The 20,027-nt window shown below is 43.0% G+C and overlaps 1 non-coding gene and 20 pseudogenes across 1 annotated transcript; 1 reads left to right on the top strand and 20 right to left on the bottom strand.

The window, feature by feature from the left end:
* Positions 1-212: 212 nt before the first annotated feature.
* On the bottom strand, positions 213-331 carry LOC140289144 (5S ribosomal RNA; annotated as a pseudogene).
* Positions 332-991: 660 nt separating this feature from the next.
* Positions 992-1,110, bottom strand: LOC140299199 (5S ribosomal RNA; annotated as a pseudogene).
* A 272-nt stretch (positions 1,111-1,382) lies between these two features.
* Positions 1,383-1,501, bottom strand: LOC140297252 (5S ribosomal RNA; annotated as a pseudogene).
* A 269-nt stretch (positions 1,502-1,770) lies between these two features.
* LOC140292634 (5S ribosomal RNA) lies at positions 1,771-1,889 on the bottom strand (annotated as a pseudogene).
* Positions 1,890-2,161: 272 nt separating this feature from the next.
* LOC140297245 (5S ribosomal RNA) lies at positions 2,162-2,280 on the bottom strand (annotated as a pseudogene).
* Positions 2,281-2,940: 660 nt separating this feature from the next.
* On the bottom strand, positions 2,941-3,059 carry LOC140291274 (5S ribosomal RNA; annotated as a pseudogene).
* Positions 3,060-3,331: 272 nt separating this feature from the next.
* On the bottom strand, positions 3,332-3,450 carry LOC140297246 (5S ribosomal RNA; annotated as a pseudogene).
* Positions 3,451-3,722: 272 nt separating this feature from the next.
* Positions 3,723-3,841, bottom strand: LOC140299797 (5S ribosomal RNA; annotated as a pseudogene).
* Positions 3,842-4,113: 272 nt separating this feature from the next.
* On the bottom strand, positions 4,114-4,232 carry LOC140295096 (5S ribosomal RNA; annotated as a pseudogene).
* A 272-nt stretch (positions 4,233-4,504) lies between these two features.
* LOC140278211 (5S ribosomal RNA) lies at positions 4,505-4,623 on the bottom strand (annotated as a pseudogene).
* A 269-nt stretch (positions 4,624-4,892) lies between these two features.
* On the bottom strand, positions 4,893-5,011 carry LOC140292886 (5S ribosomal RNA; annotated as a pseudogene).
* Positions 5,012-5,280: 269 nt separating this feature from the next.
* Positions 5,281-5,399, bottom strand: LOC140299481 (5S ribosomal RNA; annotated as a pseudogene).
* A 269-nt stretch (positions 5,400-5,668) lies between these two features.
* Positions 5,669-5,787, bottom strand: LOC140271447 (5S ribosomal RNA; annotated as a pseudogene).
* Positions 5,788-6,059: 272 nt separating this feature from the next.
* Positions 6,060-6,178, bottom strand: LOC140296074 (5S ribosomal RNA; annotated as a pseudogene).
* A 269-nt stretch (positions 6,179-6,447) lies between these two features.
* On the bottom strand, positions 6,448-6,566 carry LOC140276884 (5S ribosomal RNA; annotated as a pseudogene).
* A 268-nt stretch (positions 6,567-6,834) lies between these two features.
* On the bottom strand, positions 6,835-6,953 carry LOC140291328 (5S ribosomal RNA; annotated as a pseudogene).
* Positions 6,954-7,222: 269 nt separating this feature from the next.
* LOC140280252 (5S ribosomal RNA) lies at positions 7,223-7,341 on the bottom strand (annotated as a pseudogene).
* Positions 7,342-7,613: 272 nt separating this feature from the next.
* Positions 7,614-7,732, bottom strand: LOC140294726 (5S ribosomal RNA; annotated as a pseudogene).
* A 269-nt stretch (positions 7,733-8,001) lies between these two features.
* Positions 8,002-8,120, bottom strand: LOC140299753 (5S ribosomal RNA; annotated as a pseudogene).
* A 270-nt stretch (positions 8,121-8,390) lies between these two features.
* Positions 8,391-8,509, bottom strand: LOC140280611 (5S ribosomal RNA; annotated as a pseudogene).
* A 4,503-nt stretch (positions 8,510-13,012) lies between these two features.
* Positions 13,013-13,131, top strand: LOC140295322 (5S ribosomal RNA). Its single transcript, XR_011912859.1, has one exon. It is a non-coding gene; the product is annotated as a 5S ribosomal RNA (ribosomal RNA).
* The last annotated feature ends 6,896 nt before the right edge of the window (positions 13,132-20,027 follow it).

Below are 20,027 nucleotides of genomic sequence, written 5' to 3' on the forward strand. Positions count from 1 at the left end.
TGTAACCAGATAATTGCCGAGAAAGGCTGATATGTAGTGGGCACATCTTGTTCCCTAATGTGATAATTCTCTCCAGCTGAAAATGAGACTCTCAGATCACTTTGTGTCTGCCAAATAAGCAGCAGCAGCTAAAGATGACCAACTTCCTCATGTGTCACAGGGTGATCAGACGTTGCAACAAAAGACATGCAGGTGGTAGAGAGAAGAGAAAAAGCTTACAGCACCTGGTATTCCCAAGCGATCTCCCATCCAAGTACTAACCAGGCCAAAACCTGCTTGGCTTCCAAGATCAGACGAGGTCGGGCTTATTCAGGGTGGTGTGGCCGTAAGCAACAACATCTGTGACAAATGTGCATTATATAAGTACTGGAATCATACACTTCCTCTATGTAACCAGATAATTGCCGAGAAAGGCTGACTTGTAGTGGGCACATCTTCTTCCCTGATGTGATTATTTTCTGCAGCTGAAACTGAGACTCTCAGATCACTTAGTGTCTGCCAACAAAGAAGCAGCAGCTGCTGAAGATGACCAACTTCCTCATGTGTCACAGGGTGATCAGACGTTGCAACAAAAGACATGAAGGTGGTAGAGAGAAGAGAAAAAGCTTACAGCACCTGGTATTCCCAAGCTGTCTCCCATCAAAGTACTAACCAGGCCCAAACCTCCTTGGCTTTGGAGATCAGACAAGGTCAGACATATTCAGGGTGGTGTGGCTGTAAGTAACAATCTCTGTGACAAATGTGCATTATATAGGCAATGGAATCATATGGTTCCTCTATGTAACCAGATAATTGCAGAGAAAGGCTGATATGTAGTGGGCACATCTTGTTCCCTGACGTGATAATTCTCTCCAGCTGAAAATGAGACTCTCAGATCACTTCGTGTCTGCCAAATAAGCAGCAGCAGCTAAAGATGACCAACTTCCTCATGTGTCACAGGGTGATCAGACGTTGCAACAAAAGACATGCAGGTGGTAGAGAGAAGAGAAAAAGCTTACAGCACCTGGTATTCCCAAGCGATCTCCCATCCAAGTACTAACCAGGCCCAAACCTGCTTGGCTTCCAAGATCAGATGAGGTCGGGCTTATTCAGGGTGGTGTGGCCGTAAGCAACAATATCTGTGACAAATGTGCATTATATAAGTACTGGAATCACACACTTCCTCTATGTAACCAGATAATTGCCGAGAAAGGCTGACTTGTAGTGGGCACATCTTCTTCCCTGATGTGATTATTTTCTGCAGCTGAAACTGAGACTCTCAGATCACTTAGTGTCTGCCAACAAAGAAGCAGCAGCTGCTGAAGATGACCAACTTCCTCATGTGTCACAGGGTGATCAGACGTTGCAACAAAAGACATGAAGGTGGTAGAGAGAAGAGAAAAAGCTTACAGCACCTGGTATTCCCAAGCTGTCTCCCATCAAAGTACTAACCAGGCCCAAACCTCCTTGGCTTCGGAGATCAGACAAGGTCAGACATATTCAGGGTGGTGTGGCCGTAAGTAACAATCTCTGTGACAAATGTGCATTATATAGGTAATGGAATCATATGGTTCCTCTATGTAACCAGATAATTGCCGAGAAAGGCTGATATGTAGTGGCCACATCTTGTTCCCTGACGTGATAATTCTCTCCAGCTGAAAATGAGACTCTCAGATCACTTTGTGTCTGCCAAATAAGCAGCAGCAGCTAAAGATGACCAACTTCCTCATGTGTCACAGGGTGATCAGACGTTGCAACAAAAGACATGCAGGTGGTAGAGAGAAGAGAAAAAGCTTACAGCACCTGGTATTCCCAAGCGATCTCCCATCCAAGCACTAACTAGGCCCAAACCTGCTTGGCTTCCAAGATCAGACGAGGTCGGGCTTATTCAGGGTGGTGTGGCCGTAAGCAACAATATCTGTGACAAATGTGCATTATATAAGTACTGGAATCATACACTTCCTCTATGTAACCAGATAATTGCCGAGAAATGCTAACTTGTAGTGGGCACATCTTCTTCCCTGATGTGATTATTCTCTTCAGCTGAAACTGAGACTCTCAGATCACTTCGTGTCTGCCAAAAAAGCAGCAGCAGCTGCTGAAGATGACCAACTTCCTCATGTGTCACAGGGTGATCAGACGTTGCAACAAAACACATGAAGGTGGTAGAGAGAAGAGAAAAAGCTTACAGCACCTGGTATTCCCAAGCTGTCTCCCATCAAAGTACTAACCTGGCCCAAACCTCCTTGGCTTCGGAGATCAGACAAGGTCAGACATATTCAGGGTGGTTTGGCTGTAAGTAACAATCTCTGTGACAAATGTGCATTATATAGGCAATGGAATCATATGGTTCCTCTATGTAACCAGATAATTGCAGAAAAAAGCTGACTTGTAGCGGGTTCATCTTCTTCTCTGATGTGATCATTCTCTGCAGCTGAAACTGAGACTCTCAGATCACTTCGTGTCTGCCAACAAAAAAACAGCAGCAGCTGAAGATGACCAACTTCCTCATGTGTCACAGGGTGATCAGACGTTGCAACAAAAGACATGAAGGTGGTAGAGAGAAGAGAAAAAGCTTACAGCACCTGGTATTCCCAAGCTGTCTCCCATCAAAGTACTAACCAGGCCCAAACCTCCTTGGCTTCGGAGATCAGACAAGGTCAGACATATTCAGGGAGGTTTGGCCGTAAGTAACAATCTCTGTGAAAAATGTGCATTATATAGGTAATGGAATCATATGGTTCCTCTATGTAACCAGATAATTGCCGAGAAAGGCTGATATGTAGTGGGCACATCTTTTTCCCTAATGTGATAATTCTCTCCAGCTGAAAATGAGACTCTCAGATCACTTTGTGTCTGCCAACAAAGCAGCAGCAGCTAAAGATGACCAACTTCCTCATGTGTCACAGGGTGATCAGACGTTGCAACAAAAGACATGCAGGTGGTAGAGAGAAGAGAAAAAGCTTACAGCACCTGGTATTCCCAAGCGATCTCCCATCCAAGCACTAACCAGGCCCAAACCTGCTTGGCTTCCAAGATCAGACGAGGTCGGGCTTATTCAGGGTGGTGTGGCCGTAAGAAACAATATCTGTGACAAATGTGCATTATATAAGTACTGGAATCATACACTTCCTCTATGTAACCAGATAATAGCCGAGAAATGCTAACTTGTAGTGGGCACATCTTCTTCCCTGATTTGATTATTCTCTTCAGCTGAAACTGAGACTCTCAGATCACTTCGTGTCTGCCAAAAAAGCAGCAGCAGCTGCTGAAGATGACCAACTTCCTCATGTGTCACAGGGTGATCAGACGTTGCAACAAAACACATGAAGGTGGTAGAGAGAAGAGAAAAAGCTTACAGCACCTGGTATTCCCAAGCTGTCTCCCATCAAAGTACTAACCTGGCCCAAACCTCCTTGGCTTCGGAGATCAGACAAGGTCAGACATATTCAGGGTGGTTTGGCTGTAAGTAACAATCTCTGTGACAAATGTGCATTATATAGGCAATGGAATCATATGGTTCCTCTATGTAACCAGATAATTGCAGAAAAAAGCTGACTTGTAGTGGGTTCATCTTCTTCTCTGATGTGATCATTCTCTGCAGCTGAAACTGAGACTCTCAGATCACTTCGTGTCTGCCAACAAAAAAACAGCAGCAGCTGAAGATGACCAACTTCCTCATGTGTCACAGGGTGATCAGACGTTGCAACAAAAGACATGCAGGTGGTAGAGAGAAGAGAAAAAGCTTGAGGCACCTGGTATTCCCAAGCGGTCTCCCAATAAAGTACTAACCAGGCCCAACCCTGCTTGGCTTCCGAGATCAGACGAGATCGGGTTTATTCAGGGTGGTGTGGCCCTAAGAAACAATATTTGTGACAAATGTGCATTATATAGGTACTGGAATCATACACTTCCTCTATGTAACCAGATAATTGCAGAAAAAAGCTGACTTGTAGTGGGTTCATCTTCTTCTCTGATGTGATCATTCTCTTCAGCTGAAACTGAGACTCTGAGATCACTTCGTGTCTGCCAACAAAAAAACAGCAGCAGCTGAAGATGACCAACTTCTTCACGTGTCACAGGGTAATCAGTCGTTACAACAAAAGACATGCAGGTGGTGGAGAGAAGAGAAAAAGCTTACAGCACCTGGTATTCCAAAGCTGACTCCCATCCAAGTACTAACAAGGCCAAACCCTGCTTGGCTTCCGAGATCAGACGAGGTCGGGCTTATTCAGGGTGGTGTGGCCGTAAGCAACAACAACTGTGACAAATGTGCATTATATAAGTACTGGAATCATACATTTCCTCTATGTAACCAGATAATTGCAGAGAAAGGCTGACTTGTAGTGGGCACATCTTCTTCCCTGATGTGATTATTCTCTGCAGCTGAAACTGAGACTCTCAGATCACTTCGTGTCTGCTAACAAAGCAGCAGCAGCTGCTGAAGATGACCAACTTCCTCATGTGTCACAGGATGATCAGACGTTGCAACAAAAGACATGCAGGTGGTAGAGAGAAGAGAAAAAGCTTACAGCACCTGGTATTCCCAAGCGGTCTCCCATTAAAGTACTAACCAGGCCCAACCATCCTTGGCTTCCGAGATCAGACGAGGTCGGACATATTCAGGGTGGTTTGGCCATAAGCAACAATCTCTGTGACAAAAGTGCATTATATAGGCAATGGAATCATATGGTTCCTCTATGTAACCAGATAATTGTAGAGAAAGGCTGATATGTAGTGGGCACAACTTGTTCCCTGACGTGATAATTCTCTCCAGCTGAAAATGAGACTCTCAGATCACTTCGTGTCTGCCAAATAAGCAGCAGCAGCTAAAGATGACCAACTTCCTCATGTGTCACAGGGTGATCAGACGTTGCAACAAAAGACATGCAGGTGGTAGAGAGAAGAGAAAAAGCTTACAGCACCTGGTATTCCCAAGCGATCTCCCATCCAAGTACTAACCAGGCACAAACCTGCTTGGCTTCCAAGATCAGACGAGGTCGGGCATATTCAGGGTGGTGTGAACGTAAGCAACCATAACTGTGACAAATGTGCATTATATAGGTACTGGAATCATACAGTTCCTCTATGCAACCAGATAATTGCCGAGAAAGGCTGATGTGTAGCGGGCACATCTTCTTCCCTGACGTTATTATTCTCTTCAGCTGAAACTGAGACTCTCAGATCACTTCGTGTCTGCCAACAAAGCAGCAGAAGCTGAAGATGACAAACTTCCTCATGTGTCACAGGGTGATCAGATGTTGCAACAAAAGACATGCAGGTGGTTGAGAGAAGAGAAAAAGCGTACAGCACTTAGTATTCCCAAGCGGTCTCCCATCCAAGTACTAACCAGGCCCAACCCTGCTTGGCTTCTGAGATCAGACGAGGTCAGGTATATTCAGGGTGGTGTGGCCGTAAGCAACCATAACTGTGACAAATGTGCATTATATAGGCAATGGAATCATATGGTTCCTCTATGTAACCAGATAATTGCCGAGAAAGGCTGATGTGTAGTGGGCACATCTTCTTCCCTGATGTGATAATTCTCTCCAGCTGAAAATGAGACTTTCAGATCACTTCGTGTCTGCCAACAAAGCAGCAGCAGCTAAAGATGACCAACTTCCTCATGTGTCACAGGGTGATCAGACGTTGCAACAAAAGACATGCAGGTGCTAGAGAGAAGAGAAAAAGCTTGAGGCACCTGGTATTCCCAAGCGGTCTCCCAATAAAGTACTAACCAGGCCCAACCCTGCTTGGCTTCCGAGATCAGACGAGGTCGGGTTTATTCAGGGTGGTGTGGCCGTAAGAAACAATATTTGTGACAAATGTGCATTATATAGGTACTGGAATCATACACTTCCTCTATGTAACCAGATAATTGCAGAAAAAAGCTGACTTGTAGTGGGTTCATCTTCTTCTCTGATGTGATCATTCTCTGCAGCTGAAACTGAGACTCTCAGATCACTTCGTGTCTGCCAAAAAAGCAGCAGCAGCTGCTGAAGATGACCAACTTCCTCATGTGTCACAGGGTGATCAGACGTTGCAACAAAACACATGAAGGTGGTAGAGAGAAGAGAAAAAGCTTACAGCACCTGGTATTCCCAAGCTGACTCCCATCCAAGTACTAATAAGGCCAAACCCTGCTTGGCTTCCAAGATCAGACGAGGTCGGGCTTATTCAGGGCGGTGTGGCCGTAAGCAACAATAACTGTGACAAATGTGCATTATATAAGTACTGGAATCATACATTTCCTCTATGTAACCAGATAATTGCAGAGAAAGGCTGACTTGTAGTGGGTTCATCTTCCTCCTTGATGTGATTATTCTCTGGAGCTGAAACTGAGACTCTCAGATCACCTCGTGTCTGCCAACAAAGCAGCAGCAGCTGAAGATGACCAACTTCTTCACGTGTCACAGGGTGATCAGAAGTTGCAACAAAAGACATGGAGGTGGTAGAGAGAAGAGAAAAAGCTTAAAGCACCTGGTATTCCCAAGCGGTCTCCCATCCAAGTACTAACCAGGCACAACCCTGCTTGGCTTCCGAGATCAGACGAGGTTGGGCATATTCAGGGTGGTGTGGCCGTAAGCAACAATGTCTGTGACAAATGTAAATTGTATAGGTACTGGAATCATACGGTTACTCTATATAACCAGATAATTGCAGAGAAAGGCTGATAATAGTGGGCACATCTTCTTCCCTGACGTGATTATTCTCTCCAGCTGAAACTGAGACTCTCAGATCACTTCGTGTCTGCCAACAAAGCAGCAGCAGCTGAAGATGACCAACTTCCTCATGTGTCACAGGGCGATCAGACATTGCAACAAAAGACATGCAGGTGGTAGAGAGAAGAGAAAAAGCTTACAGCACCTGGCATTGCCAAGGGGTCTCCCATTCAAGTACTAAACAGGACCAACCCTGCTTGGGTTCCGAGATCAGACGAGGTCGGGCATAATCAGGGTGGTGTGGCCGTAAGCAACAATAACTGTGACAAATGTGCATTATATAGGTACTGGAATCATACGGTTCCTCTATGCAACCAGATAATTGCCAAGAAAGGCTAACTTGTAGTGGGCACATCTTCTTCCCTGATGTGATTATTCTCTTCAACTGAAACTGAGACTCTCAGATCACTTCGTGTCTGCCAACAAAGCAGCAGCAGCTGAAGATGACCAACTTCCTCATGTGTCACAGGGTGATCAGACGTTGCAACAAAAGACATGCAGGTGGTTGAGAGAAGATAAAAAGCTTACAGCACCTGGTATTCCCAAGCGGTCTCCCATCCAAATACTAACAAGGCCCAACCCTGCTTGGCTTCCAAGATCAGACGAGGTCAGGCTTATTCAGGGTGGTGTGGCCGTAAGCAACAATAACTGTGACAAATGTGCATTATATAAGTACTGTAATCATACACTTCCTCTATGTAACCAGATAATTGCAGAGAAAGGCTGACTTGTAGCGGGCACATCTTCTTCCCTGATGTGATTATTATCTACAGCTGAAACTGAGACTCTCAGATCACTTCGTGTCTGCCAACAAAGAAGCAGCAGCTGCTGAAGATGACCAGCTTCCTCATGTGTCACAGGGTGATCAGACGTTGCAACAAAAGACATGCAGGTGGTAGAGAGAAGAGAAAAAGCTTACAGCACCTGGTATTCCCAAGCGGTCTCTCATCAAAGTACTAACCAGGCCCAAACCTCCTTGGTTTCCAAGATCAGACGAGGTCAGGCTTATTCAGGGTGGTGTGGCCGTAAGCAACAATATCTGTGACAAATGTGCATTATATAAGTACTGGAATCATACACTTCCTCTATGTAACCAGATAATTGCAGAGAAAGGCTGACTTGTAGTGGGCACATCTTCTTCCCTGATGTGATTTTTCTCTGCAGCTGAAACTGAGACTCTCAGATCACTTTGTGTCTGCAAACAAAGCAGCAAAAGCTGAAGATGACCAACTTCCTCATGTGTCACAGGGTGATCAGACGTTGCAACAAAAGACATGCAGGTGGTAGAGAGAAGAGAAGAAGCTTACAGCACCTGGTATTCCCAAGCGGTCTCCCATCCAAGTACTAACCAGGCCCAACCCTCCTTGGCTTCCGAGATCAGACGAGGTCGGGCATAATCAGGGTGGTTTGGCCCTAAGCAACAGTCTCTGTGACAAATGTGCATTATATAGGTAAGGGAATCATATGGTTCCTCTATGTAACCAGATAATTGCCGAGAAAGGCTGATATGTTTGTGGGCACATCTTGTTCCCTGATGTGATAATTCTCTCTAGCTGAAAATGAGACTCTCAGATCACTTCGTGTCTGCCAACAAAGCAGCAGCAGCTGAAGATGACCAACTTCCTCATGTGTCACAGGGTGATCAGACGTTGCAACAAAAGACATGCAGGTGGTTGAGAGGAGAGAAAAAGCTTACAGCACCTGGTATTCCCAAGCTGTATACCATCAAAGTACTAACCAGGCCCAACACTGCTTGGCTTCCGAGATCAGACGAGGTCGGGCATATTCAGGGTGGTGTGGCCGTAAGCGACAATGTCTTTGACAAATGTGCATTATATAGGTAATGGAATCATACGGTTCCTCTATGCAACTAGATAATTGCCGAGAAAGGCTGATGTGTAGCGGGCATATCATCTTCTCTGATGTGATCATTCTCTGCAGCTGAAACTGAGACTCTCAGATCACTTCGTGTCTGCCAACAAAGCAGCAGCAGCTGAAGATGACCACCTTCCTCATGTGTCACAGGGTGATCAGACGTTGCAACAAAAGGTGGTAGAGAGAAGAGAAAAAGCTTAAAGCACCTGGTATTCCCAGGCAGTCTACCATCCAAGTACTAGTAGTAGTAAAAATAAAAAGGATGGAAAACATTCAAGAAATGTGCAAATGAAGCAAGGTTTTTTGGTATAACTATCATGTATTATTCATTTGAACTTTTTTAGAACTTTGAACATTTACAAAACATAAGTAAGATCTCAATCTCAGCTCGGCTGCTGACCACTTGGTCCTGGGGCCTGCTGCTGTCTAGCTCTGGTTCATTCTCGTTTAGGAGATAGCTGATGATTAATGTCATCCTCTTCTAAAAGTCACTGTCAGACTCTGAATTTGATCTTCATATTCTGAAACCTCTTTCTTGACCAAAATCAATTTCAAGGCCTTGTGTGCGATGAATCTTTTGGTTGTTGCGGAGAATTGGTTGTATTAGTAGTTATCACTGGGAAAGCTATATTTATTGCCCCCCCCCCCCAAAAAAAAAGAGGAGGGGAAAAAAGAGGGAAAATGAAAAATGTGCAGGAATATGATTACAGGTGCAAGTGCTTGAATGTCGGTTTGACACACGCACACGTGTATAATTACAACAAACAGCTTGAAAGTAGTGTTTCTTTTACAGATCACCAAGAAGCTGGCTGGCGCTATTGGGGACAGTGCTGCATGGATGACAAACATCGGCAACGAGTTTGGCCAGGTTCTGAACTCTGTTCTGACAACGGGTGAAGGTGCAGGGTTGGAAGAGTTGTGCCATGGCATCGTCACTCGATACAAGAATGCGGGCCAAGCTGAACCTGAGGTCATCTATGTTGACCGGGACTGCTGCAGCCAGTCAGGTGGGTAAAAATGATAAAATTCTTTATCAAATATACGTTTGAAAAACTGTGTGCCACACACACTGTTACCACTCCACTTGTGGGAGGAGTGGTACTGGCAATTGGGCAGCGGCTGACTTTGTTTTTCACAGGTGTGTCTTCAGTGGTCAAACTCTTCCACCCATGGAGGTCTGCAGTGCGCTTGGACAGCTTCCATTTCATGCGACGTTTTAACTGCTGCGTTAAGTTTACGTTAAGTGTCTGTCTGTCTGTCTGTCTGTTCGCAGATGATTGCTCGTCTGTTACTGTTTTTCATGTTTAAATTTTTAATAAGTGCCGTGCTACATGCCAGAAAGGTAAGTATAGCTTTAAGTCTAACATTACACATGGAACAATATTTCATTCATTTATTATTCTTATATTATTGTAGTTAATGTTTAATGTGTTTCTGTGGTTTTTATGTTTTCCAAATGCTCACAAAGATCATGTACCGACATGCTACCAATAACAACAAGGCATCAACAGCCCAAGATTTCTTCCTTCAGGCTGTAGAGACGCATGGTTTTCCATCCAGGTAACATGCTATGTTTTGTTTTGAGGTTGCTGTTTTTATGTTTACATTGTTATATTTTTACAAGATTTTAAATTTTTTTTATGTAAAGTTGCCTTTACAAAATTGTTGACCCACTGACATAATCACAATATTATATGTATGTCTTTACAGTGATCTGCTGTTCAAGGATGTTTCAGTCTTATAATATAAGCATTTTTATGTATTAATAAATTCCTTTACAACTAGTGTCTCCTTCAGGATTAGCAGATGATGAAACCTGTTGTGGATTTACAACAAAAATATAGAACAAATTTCTACAACACATTCCTGTACAACTTAGACCTGTACATTGGATCTCTTTTTATCATAGTAGTATTGGAGACTAGTATGTACATATATATATGTATATATATATATAACTATTTATCATGTCTATCTATTCTTTGCTGCTCAGGTCCCTGATCGTAGTCAGGCCATCCTCCTATGATTAGATAGAGAGGACAGCTGATTTTCCTTTGCCTGCCTTTTGTGTTGAAGGACTGAGTCACACAGTTTTGTCAACCACATATTTTATTTTTTGGACTTTTTTGAAAGAGTATCCATACCAAGGAGTAAAATTGTACAATCCTCTTTTTCCTAAATCAGTACCAACTTGTGCGCACCGCATGGAGTTGGCGCTCAGATCCCGGCCGGCAGAAATTGCCGCTCCTTGATTGGATGATTGGTTGGCCCATGGTTGGGCACCGGGTTAATTATGGAGGCTTTTGAGTAGTTCTCCTTGTCGCTGATTGTTACCATGGGATTGTTTTTCCTGTTTCCTTCTCCTTTGGCTTCTGTGTCCAAATTCCAAACGGAGAGCATGGAAAAATATATGCATTGCAAATTAATATGGAAGAAGAAATCAAATAGATTCAATTAGTGACACCCGGAGAAAAAGAAAAGGAGAAAAAATGTGTACTATATCCACTTTTCTCTATTCTCTTATCTTCTCAACATTGTTTACACACACCTCTGCACTTATTGCAAGGTTTATCATCTGTTTAATTTTCATGTTTCTTGTGGGATTCGAACCTGTATTGTGGCAACACCCCAACATACCACAGTGCTTTGGATGTTACTAAAGCCTACTGTAGGGGGCAGCACACAAAATGTGTATAACTGTAAATGTAAATAAGTCTTCCATCATTTTTCCCCTCTTTTTTTGGTACACTCAATTATTTGAGAGACTAGCTATCTATCTGTATCACTATTTGTGCAACACAAGTGAATGAAACAAATTCCAAATTGAGCAAAGAAAGTATTTTTAAAAAATCTTTAGTTGAGACAAAGAGTGTTGGGTTTTGTTAATAAATGTAAAATAATTCTCCAAGTAATTCTGGCTTCACTTTTGACAATTGCATTAAATGGATGTCACTCACACTCACTGTCGTCCTGTTTTGCAAAGGGAAATTAAATAAAAATGTGAAGGCTGTTCTTGGTTCAAGTAAAATTATCAAACTTTATTAACATTGTAACAATAATCACACAGTAACAGACGAGCAATCATCTGCGAACAGACAGACAGACAGACAGACACTTAACGTAAACTTAACGCCGCAGTTAAAACGTCGCATGAAATGGAAGCTGTCCAAGCGCACTGCAGACCTCCATGGGTGGAAGAGTTTGACCACTGAAGACACACCTGTGAAAAACAAAGTCAGCCGCTGCCCAATTGCCAGTACCACTCCTCCCACAAGTGGAGTGGTAACAATGTGTGTGTGTGTGGCACACAGTTTTTCAAACGTATATTTGATAAAGAATTTTATCATTTTTACCCACCTGACTGGCTGCAGCAGTCCCGGTCAACATAGATGACCTCAGGTTCAGCTTGGCCCGCATTCTTGTATCGAGTGACGATGCCATGGCACAACTCTTCCAAACCTGCACCTTCACCCATTGTCAGAACAGAGTTCAGAACCTGACCAAACTCGTTGCCGATGTTTGCCATCCATGCAGCACTGTCCCCAATAGCGCCAGCCAGCTTCTTGGTGATCTGTAAAAGAAACACTACTTTCAAACTGTTTGTTGTCATTATACACGTGTGCGTGTGTCAAACCGACATTCAAGCACTTGCACCTGTAATCATATTCCTGCACATTTTTCATTTTCCCTCTTTTTTCCCCTCCTCTTTTTTTTTTTTTGGGGGGGGGGGGGCAATAAATATAGCTTTCCCAGTGATAACTACTAATACAACCGATTCTCCGCAACAACCAAAAGATTCATCGCACACAAGGCCTTGAAATTGATTTTGGTCAAGAAAGAGGTTTCAGAATATGAAGATCAAATTCAGAGTCTGACAGTGACTTTTAGAAGAGGATGACATTAATCATCAGCTATCTCCTAAACGAGAATGAACCAGAGCTAGACAGCAGCAGGCCCCAGGACCAAGTGGTCAGCAACCGAGCTGAGATTGAGATCTTACTTATGTTTTGTAAATGTTCAAAGTTCTAAAAAAGTTCAAATGAATAATACATGATAGTTATACCAAAAAACCTTGCTTCATTTGCACATTTCTTGAATGTTTTCCATCCTTTTTATTTTTACTACTACTAGTACTTGGATGGTAGACTGCCTGGGAATACCAGGTGCTTTAAGCTTTTTCTCTTCTCTCTACCACCTTTTGTTGCAACGTCTGATCACCCTGTGACACATGAGGAAGGTGGTCATCTTCAGCTGCTGCTGCTTTCTTGGCAGACACGAAGTGATCTGAGAGTCTCAGTTTCAGCTGCAGAGAATGATCACATCAGGGAAGAAGATGTGCCCACTACAAGTTAGCCTTTCTCGGCAATTATCTGGTTACATAGAGGAAGTGTATGATTCCAGTACTTATATAATGCACATTTGTCACAGATATTGTTGCTTACGGCCACACCACCCTGAATAAGCCTGACCTCGTCTGATCTCGGAAACCAAGCAGGGTTGGGCCTGGTTAGTACTTGGATGGGAGACCGCTTGGGAATACCAGGTGCTGTAAGCTTTTTCTCTTCTCTCTACCACCTGCATGTCTTTTGTTTCAATGTCTGATCACCCTGTGACACATGAGGAAGTTGGTCATCTTCAGCTGCTGCTGCTTTGTTGGCAGACACAAAGTGATCTGAGAGTCTCAAGAGAAATAAAAGGACACCTTCGATCAAACTCATTTTGACAGGTGACCTCTGACCTCTTATCGATCAATCAAATTAATATGACAGGTGACCTTTGTTTGACATCCGTTTGCTGACATCTGGGGATATGACTTTTGACCTCTTATCGATCGATCAAGCTATTTTGACGTGTGACCTTTGTTTGACATAGATTAGCCATCTGTTGAAGAGATCTTTGACATCTAAGGAAGGGGGTGTTTATGGCTAGGGTTAAGAATGATTACAGCTAAAGTCAGGAGGTTGTGAGAAATATATTAGTTGAATGTTTAAATAAGAGAAAGGGTTAGGGTTAATAGAAAAGGTTAAGTTGTAGAAGCGGTCAGCATTTTAACAGCTTCAAAGACCGGTCCCTGTAAGGTAAAGATGGGAAAATAATTAGATGTGTAAACAGTATGTGTCCTTGTCTTAGTTCGCAAGTAAACAAATGAACATATATGATGTTCACTAGAATGCACCATGCTGTGTGGGAAAGAGACGTCTTACTTCACAAGTAAACAGAATCAATCTGTTACTAACCGTAGGGTGGATATAAACTAAGTGTGAAGAGCAAATGGGTTGAAATTAGCACTTCAAGAAATTTTTAAAACACTCCCTTATTTCTATGGAGGGGGGGGGGGGGGGGGGGTGTAAGACTATATAAAATGGTTCAGGCATTTACGTCAGGGGCTCAACCGACAGGATAGGAACCATGGACACAGGTACGCAAAAAGTCTCCTTAAAACTTTTAAAAAAAAAACAACAACAAACAACTTTTTTAGGACGGAAAACAAGAGCTGACATCCATACACAGCCAACCGGCGGTTCTTTGGCACTCTTAGGAGTATTCAACGGTAAGTAAAAAAGATCTGATGATAAACATATGAATGCGTGTATAATTATATTACCACACCATGACAGAGTGTTAATTTCCAGAGTTGGACGCAGAGGATTTGGATGACTTCATATTGACGCAAGCCGATTATGGTAATGTTACTTTAACTTTAATAACCTTTAACAAGTGAAATGTTTCAATGAAATAACAACAGATGTAATTGTTTACAGATTTACTAAACAGTGTGGAGCAAGGCCGAAAAAAGAAGAACCCAGCCGTGTTCGAAGGTGAATTGACTTTAAACGCGCCGGGAGGGGGAAACGGACTTTCCCTGAATAAATCCCGGCTACGACGAAGACTGCTCCCTGTACAGCACAACCAGTTTTCAACTGAGTGTCCGAGTGTTAGTACAGAGGACGGACGGCAGGAAACATCTGTTCTACACACACCACCGGCTATATCTTACAGCCCACGAGAAACCCAGCGACCCGAGTCGCCTGTGAGCGGCTACCATACCGATACGGCTGCGGCTGAAGGGGCACGGGCTGTCGGTTTATTAGGCTGCATAACGGCGCAGCTATTAGAGGCGCCAAGCGTTGCTCGCGGGGAGGAAGGACCCCTCGCTAAACAGCCTGATCAGCGGGGTAAGTTTTTAAAAAAAAAACTCATCACTCATTGTTTTTGTTTTCTCACGTGAGCGCGTAAGCGTCATACGTCATCAACACGGATGTGACGCATAGGGAGAGAGTGAAGGGTGATAGGGGTTAAAAGAGCGCAGCCTTTTTTTTTTCAGTAGAACTCATGTCTGGTGCCTGTAAAACAAGCCAGTTGATATATTATTACTGCTCTGTCCACTTATCCGTTCTGCATTCAACGGGAGCATTACATGGTAACATCTATGCAAATTTCACATAGTGTATACTTAAGCAAGGTTTTTTTTTGTTATTTATTTATCTATTTTACGCTATTAAACTGTGTTTCAATTTGACAGAATCTGATGTTATAGTTCCCGTGAGGTCCGTGGTGAAGAATCGGCGGTGCAATAGAGTGCGCAACAGACTGTCGCTTGTCGAAGGGCTAATGAAAGGTACAACCTATTATTATTATTATTATTTTAAATTATTATTATTAATTTTTTTTTAAAAGATTTTTTATATATAATTTCTTTAATTTTTTTCATTTATTTTAATTTAAATTTTTAATTTTTAATTTTAATTTTTTTTTTTTAAACTTTAATTTAAATTTTTAATTCTTAATTTTTTTTTTTTTTTTTTTTTTTTAAATTCACAATCACTGAACCAGGTATATTCAAAATACTTTTATGGTTATTTCTCCTTCAACCACAGAGGCCGATCTGTCAATAGAACGGATAAATCCTCCAAGCCGGCCCGACCCTCGTCTGTGGAGGAAAAGAAACGCTACCATCCGACGTGAAAGATCAAGAGCTCGGGCATTCATGAGAAGTAGCGAGATTCTTATACAGAGAATTAACCGTGACTTGGCCGTGATTTCGAAGTAAAGTAAATGTGTGTATATATATATATAAGTAGATATCTTAACCCCTCTTAGCCATTCTCAATTCTGTGTAAAGATGGATAATCAAGCAGGCAGAGCTGTGCCGGCTGTAATATCCGAGGCTGTGGGAAATTTGGAAAACATACCCATACCGGTTCATGTGTGGGATTACTTTACACCACTGGAGTATGCGCTCCTTAATGTCGATTATCAATCATCTCCTATGAATATTGAAGAAGATGAAAATGGTCAAATTGATGTGTTACATGAATTAGAATCATCAGTCCTGAATTTAAACGGGCCTCCGCCACCCGGCCCGAGTTTACAAAATGAGTCATCAAAACCAGCTCCTTGTGTCACATCACTAGAGACAGCCTCAGCGATTAGTGCTTCTCAATCTTCAGCATCAGACACAGCCTCATCAAATCTGAATTCTTTACCTTCTCCAGCTGCAGCAGAGCAAACTCTGCAGCATGGTAGGGGGGTGAATCAGGAGAACGTAGCCGTCCCTGAATTAGAATCATCAGTCCTGAATTTAAACGGGCCTCCGCCACCCGGCCCGAGTTTGCAAAATGAGTCATCAAATCCAGCTCCTTGTGTCACATCACTAGAGACAGCCTCAGCGATTAGTGCTTCTCAATCTTCAGCATCAGACACAGCCTCATCAAATCTGAATTCTTTACCTTCTCCAGCTGCAGCAGAACAAACTCTGCAGCATGGTAGGGGGGTGAATCAGGAGAACGTAGCCGTCCCTGAAACGAGTCGGAGATCTACACCTCCACCGATTGAGCGTGAACGTTACAATTGTCTTGAAATAAGATGTCCCGTCACAATACCGCGTCCGTGCCCTGATAGAATGCCCAACATCGCTGAGTTCACTTCAGCTGTTATGAGCAATCTTACTGAAGTGGCAGAAACAGCGCGATCACACGCCAGATGTAATGATGTCGTCCAGCTAGAATTAGTAGGTGAGAGTATTTCTCAACATATTACCGTTTCTGTCACAAATGAGTCTGATGTAATCCTGAAAGCCTTTCTGGACTTTTTAGACGAGTTAACTCAATCGAACGCAGAGATTGCCTCTGATACTAACATGGAGTTAGTCCTCCAGGTAGTAAGAAACCCTACAGGGGGCGCCAAACGAAAGGCTTCAAAAACCTTAGAATGCGAATTAATCCATAAGAAAAAACGTCACTTGTACATTACAGATAACTGTGACAATCAGCTCTGTTTCGCCATCAGTCTCGCGCACGTCTCCGGTTCTAAATTTACCGATAGTCAGGCTTCGGCCCAGGCGAGAGAGTGGCAGCGTCAGGCAGGGCTGACTGATCAGACGCCTGTGTCTTTCGGTGATGTTGGAAAATTCGAAAAAATCCTAAACAGAAAAATTGTGGTGTTTCACAGAACCAAGGGTGATCGAGCTCTGTGTAAATTTGAGCCTGATTTCAGAGATCGATCAAGCCCTCTCTTTCTGTTATTACTCCAAAACCATTACTATGGAATAAAAAACCTCAAAGGATTTATAGGGTCCAGGTACATTTGCGAGCACTGCTACACCAGTTACAATGAGCCACACTCACACTACTGTCCTGGTTACTGTCCTGTGTGTTGCGACTCGTCATGTACAAATCAAGAGCTCAGTCCTATATTTTGTGGCGATTGCAACAGAAGCTGTCGTAACTCGTCGTGCTTCAACAGACACAAAGAACCTCGTGAGAGACCCCAAGCCAGAATGCAAGTGAGTCATTGTGATCTGATTAAAAGGTGTCCGACGTGTAAGAGATTTTATCGCGTTGCGATGACTAAGGTAAAAACCCCCCACGTGTGTGAAGGTTTAAAATGTAAAATCTGTGGTGAGAAACTGACCCTCGGTTCTACACCAACTCTCGGTGGACATCAGTGTTACATTCAGCCTACCAGCACCGACGAACGGCTTGACGAAAAACTGATCTTTTATGATTTTGAATCCTTAGTCGGTCAGAATACTGACTCCAGAGAAACGGTGATCGAGACCCCTCAGCGTACCATCAGAAGAGATAAAAAGGGGTTTCTGTTAAAAAATGTGACAATCCAGAAAAAGTTCCGGGTGGTGTATGACAAGAGACGCCTTTTTCCTGACGGTACAACTCTGCCTTTCGGTTATTAAGGTATTAAGGTGGTTAAAAGAGGGAAAAAATAAAAAATAGATAAATAAAAATGCCGCAATTTTCTGATATGAAGGAGATTGATTTTGACCCCAGACTAAAGACTCCTTTTTCATGTCTGATTGTGGGGCCCAGCGGATGTGGAAAATAATTTTTTGTTAAAAGTGTTTTAAAAAAGTGTAACCATGTGATGGATGTTGTACCGGATAATATTGTTTGGATTTATACCTCTTTCCAACCTTTATATGCTGAACTGCAGCGGATGAATAAAAACATCAAATTTGTGGAAGGATTGCCTCATTCTTTTGAAGATGAAAATCTGTTCCCTCCTGATTGTAAGCACTTGGTTATTCTGGACGATGTCATTTTTCAGGCTTCAGACCATCCTGAAGTGGTAAAAATTTTCACACAGTACAGACATCACAGAAATATGAGTGTCATGATGTTGACTCAAAATGTATTTCATCAAGGGAAATACAGTCGCACCATCAGCCTGAACAGTAACTACCTGGTGCTGTTTAAGAATCCCAGAGATAGATTGCAGGTGAATATACTAGCCCGTCAAATCTTCCCCTCAGAGAAAGCTATTTTTCTGGAGAGCTTTGAGGACGCCACCAGAGAGCCGCACGGGTATTTAATCGTCGACCTGACCCACTCATGCCCAGAACAATACAGACTGAGAACGGGTTTACTTCCTAGTCAGTGGCCAGTTGTCTATGTTCCGAAAGCATAGTAATTTATCATGTCAACCCGTATAAAAAGGAATGCTCCGTTACTCCGAGCTCTGTACCACGCCACACCTCAGAAACGTAAGGACATTCTCGGCCATTGTTCACCCGACTTTCTTAAAGCTTTGTGTGAGATTGCTCTGAATATTTTAAAGGGTAACATTAAGCTATCCCCTCCCCAGTGTCGGAGTTTGAAAAAGCAAAAGAAAGTTATCAGACTGCTGGCTGATAAGAGAACCGGTTTAAAACGTAAGCAGCTGGCTCTCAAAAGTCAAGGAGGAGGGTTTATTCTCCCCATCCTAACGGCTCTTGCACCCGTAATTGGGGATCTAGTGGCCGGAATCGTTAGAAGATAAGATGTCGCTCAGGACAGCACAAAAGATGTTTCTCATCTCACCTCATCAGTTCAAACACTTGAGTCAGTCAGAGACTTCTATCAGACAGACGGCGGAGGATGATTTGGATAGTAAAATGAGAGCGATACTCGACGAGTCAGGAATGACCTCTTATGAAAAAATTAAGAAATACGATGCCCTGCTGCAAAGATACCTCACCCTAATCAAGCAAGGTCAGATGGAGGAGCCGCGGATGACTGTGACTCTTCAGCGAAACAGTCTTAATGATCCAATACCTGAATCAGATTCCCGTGAGACGGATCGTGTTCACGAGCCCGATCAGCTAGAATTGGATGCAACGGCGAGTGAGGTATTAAAAATCCTTCCAAAGCGCGATCGCAGAAATGGTGAATACATCTTGAGGAAATTATCTGAGAGAAATGGCTGGACCACCAGAGGAGAATTTGTTTATCAGGGGCAGGTTGTGAGAGGATCACATTTGGTTGATTTACTTCTTCTTCTTCTACTTCTTCTGCTCCCTTTTAAAAGAAAAGCCCAAACCATGCAACCAGCAGGCTGGACAAGTTTTCTCAATGTTCTGAATGAACTGAACATACCTTTATCCTCTGTGAATAATCCGCAAGCCCGTGAACAATATCGTCGTCTCAAAACAGAGTCGAGCGGAATAGAGAAAATACCATCTGTAAAACCGAAGAAGAAGATAACCCTCTCCCCACATTTTTTAAGATCTGGACATGGTGAGCGAGACGAGGCTGCAGATGAACATAGTCTGCATAAAAAGATAAAACCTCCGCGCTGGGTTACCTTTTCACCATAAATTTCTGTAAGAAATGAATAAAATGATACCGTCATTTGTTCTCAATAAAAAATTTTTATTGATTCCAATTTTCAGAGTCTACAGAGTCATCACTTTCATGCATTCACAATTTATAGCACTCTTTGAACAACTGTAAAGAACAGGCTCCGTGATGAAATGAGGTAGCACTGTGCTTTCTGATGCATCTCTGATATTTTTTCACAAAGTTAGATACCATCACATCATTTTTAAGAACATCGTCACTGTAGGAGGATAATACTTGCTGCAGAGACATTCCGCACGCCCGGTGGCAGAGGTAATAAACGCACTGCTGACCGCACACGGTGGACAAGGTGTTCTGAAGTTGGCGATTATGGTAC

This window comes from Leuresthes tenuis, unplaced genomic scaffold, assembly GCF_036924035.1.
Source record: "Leuresthes tenuis unplaced genomic scaffold, fLeuTen1.0.hap1 SCAF_1, whole genome shotgun sequence".
NCBI lineage: Eukaryota > Metazoa > Chordata > Actinopteri > Atheriniformes > Atherinopsidae > Leuresthes > Leuresthes tenuis.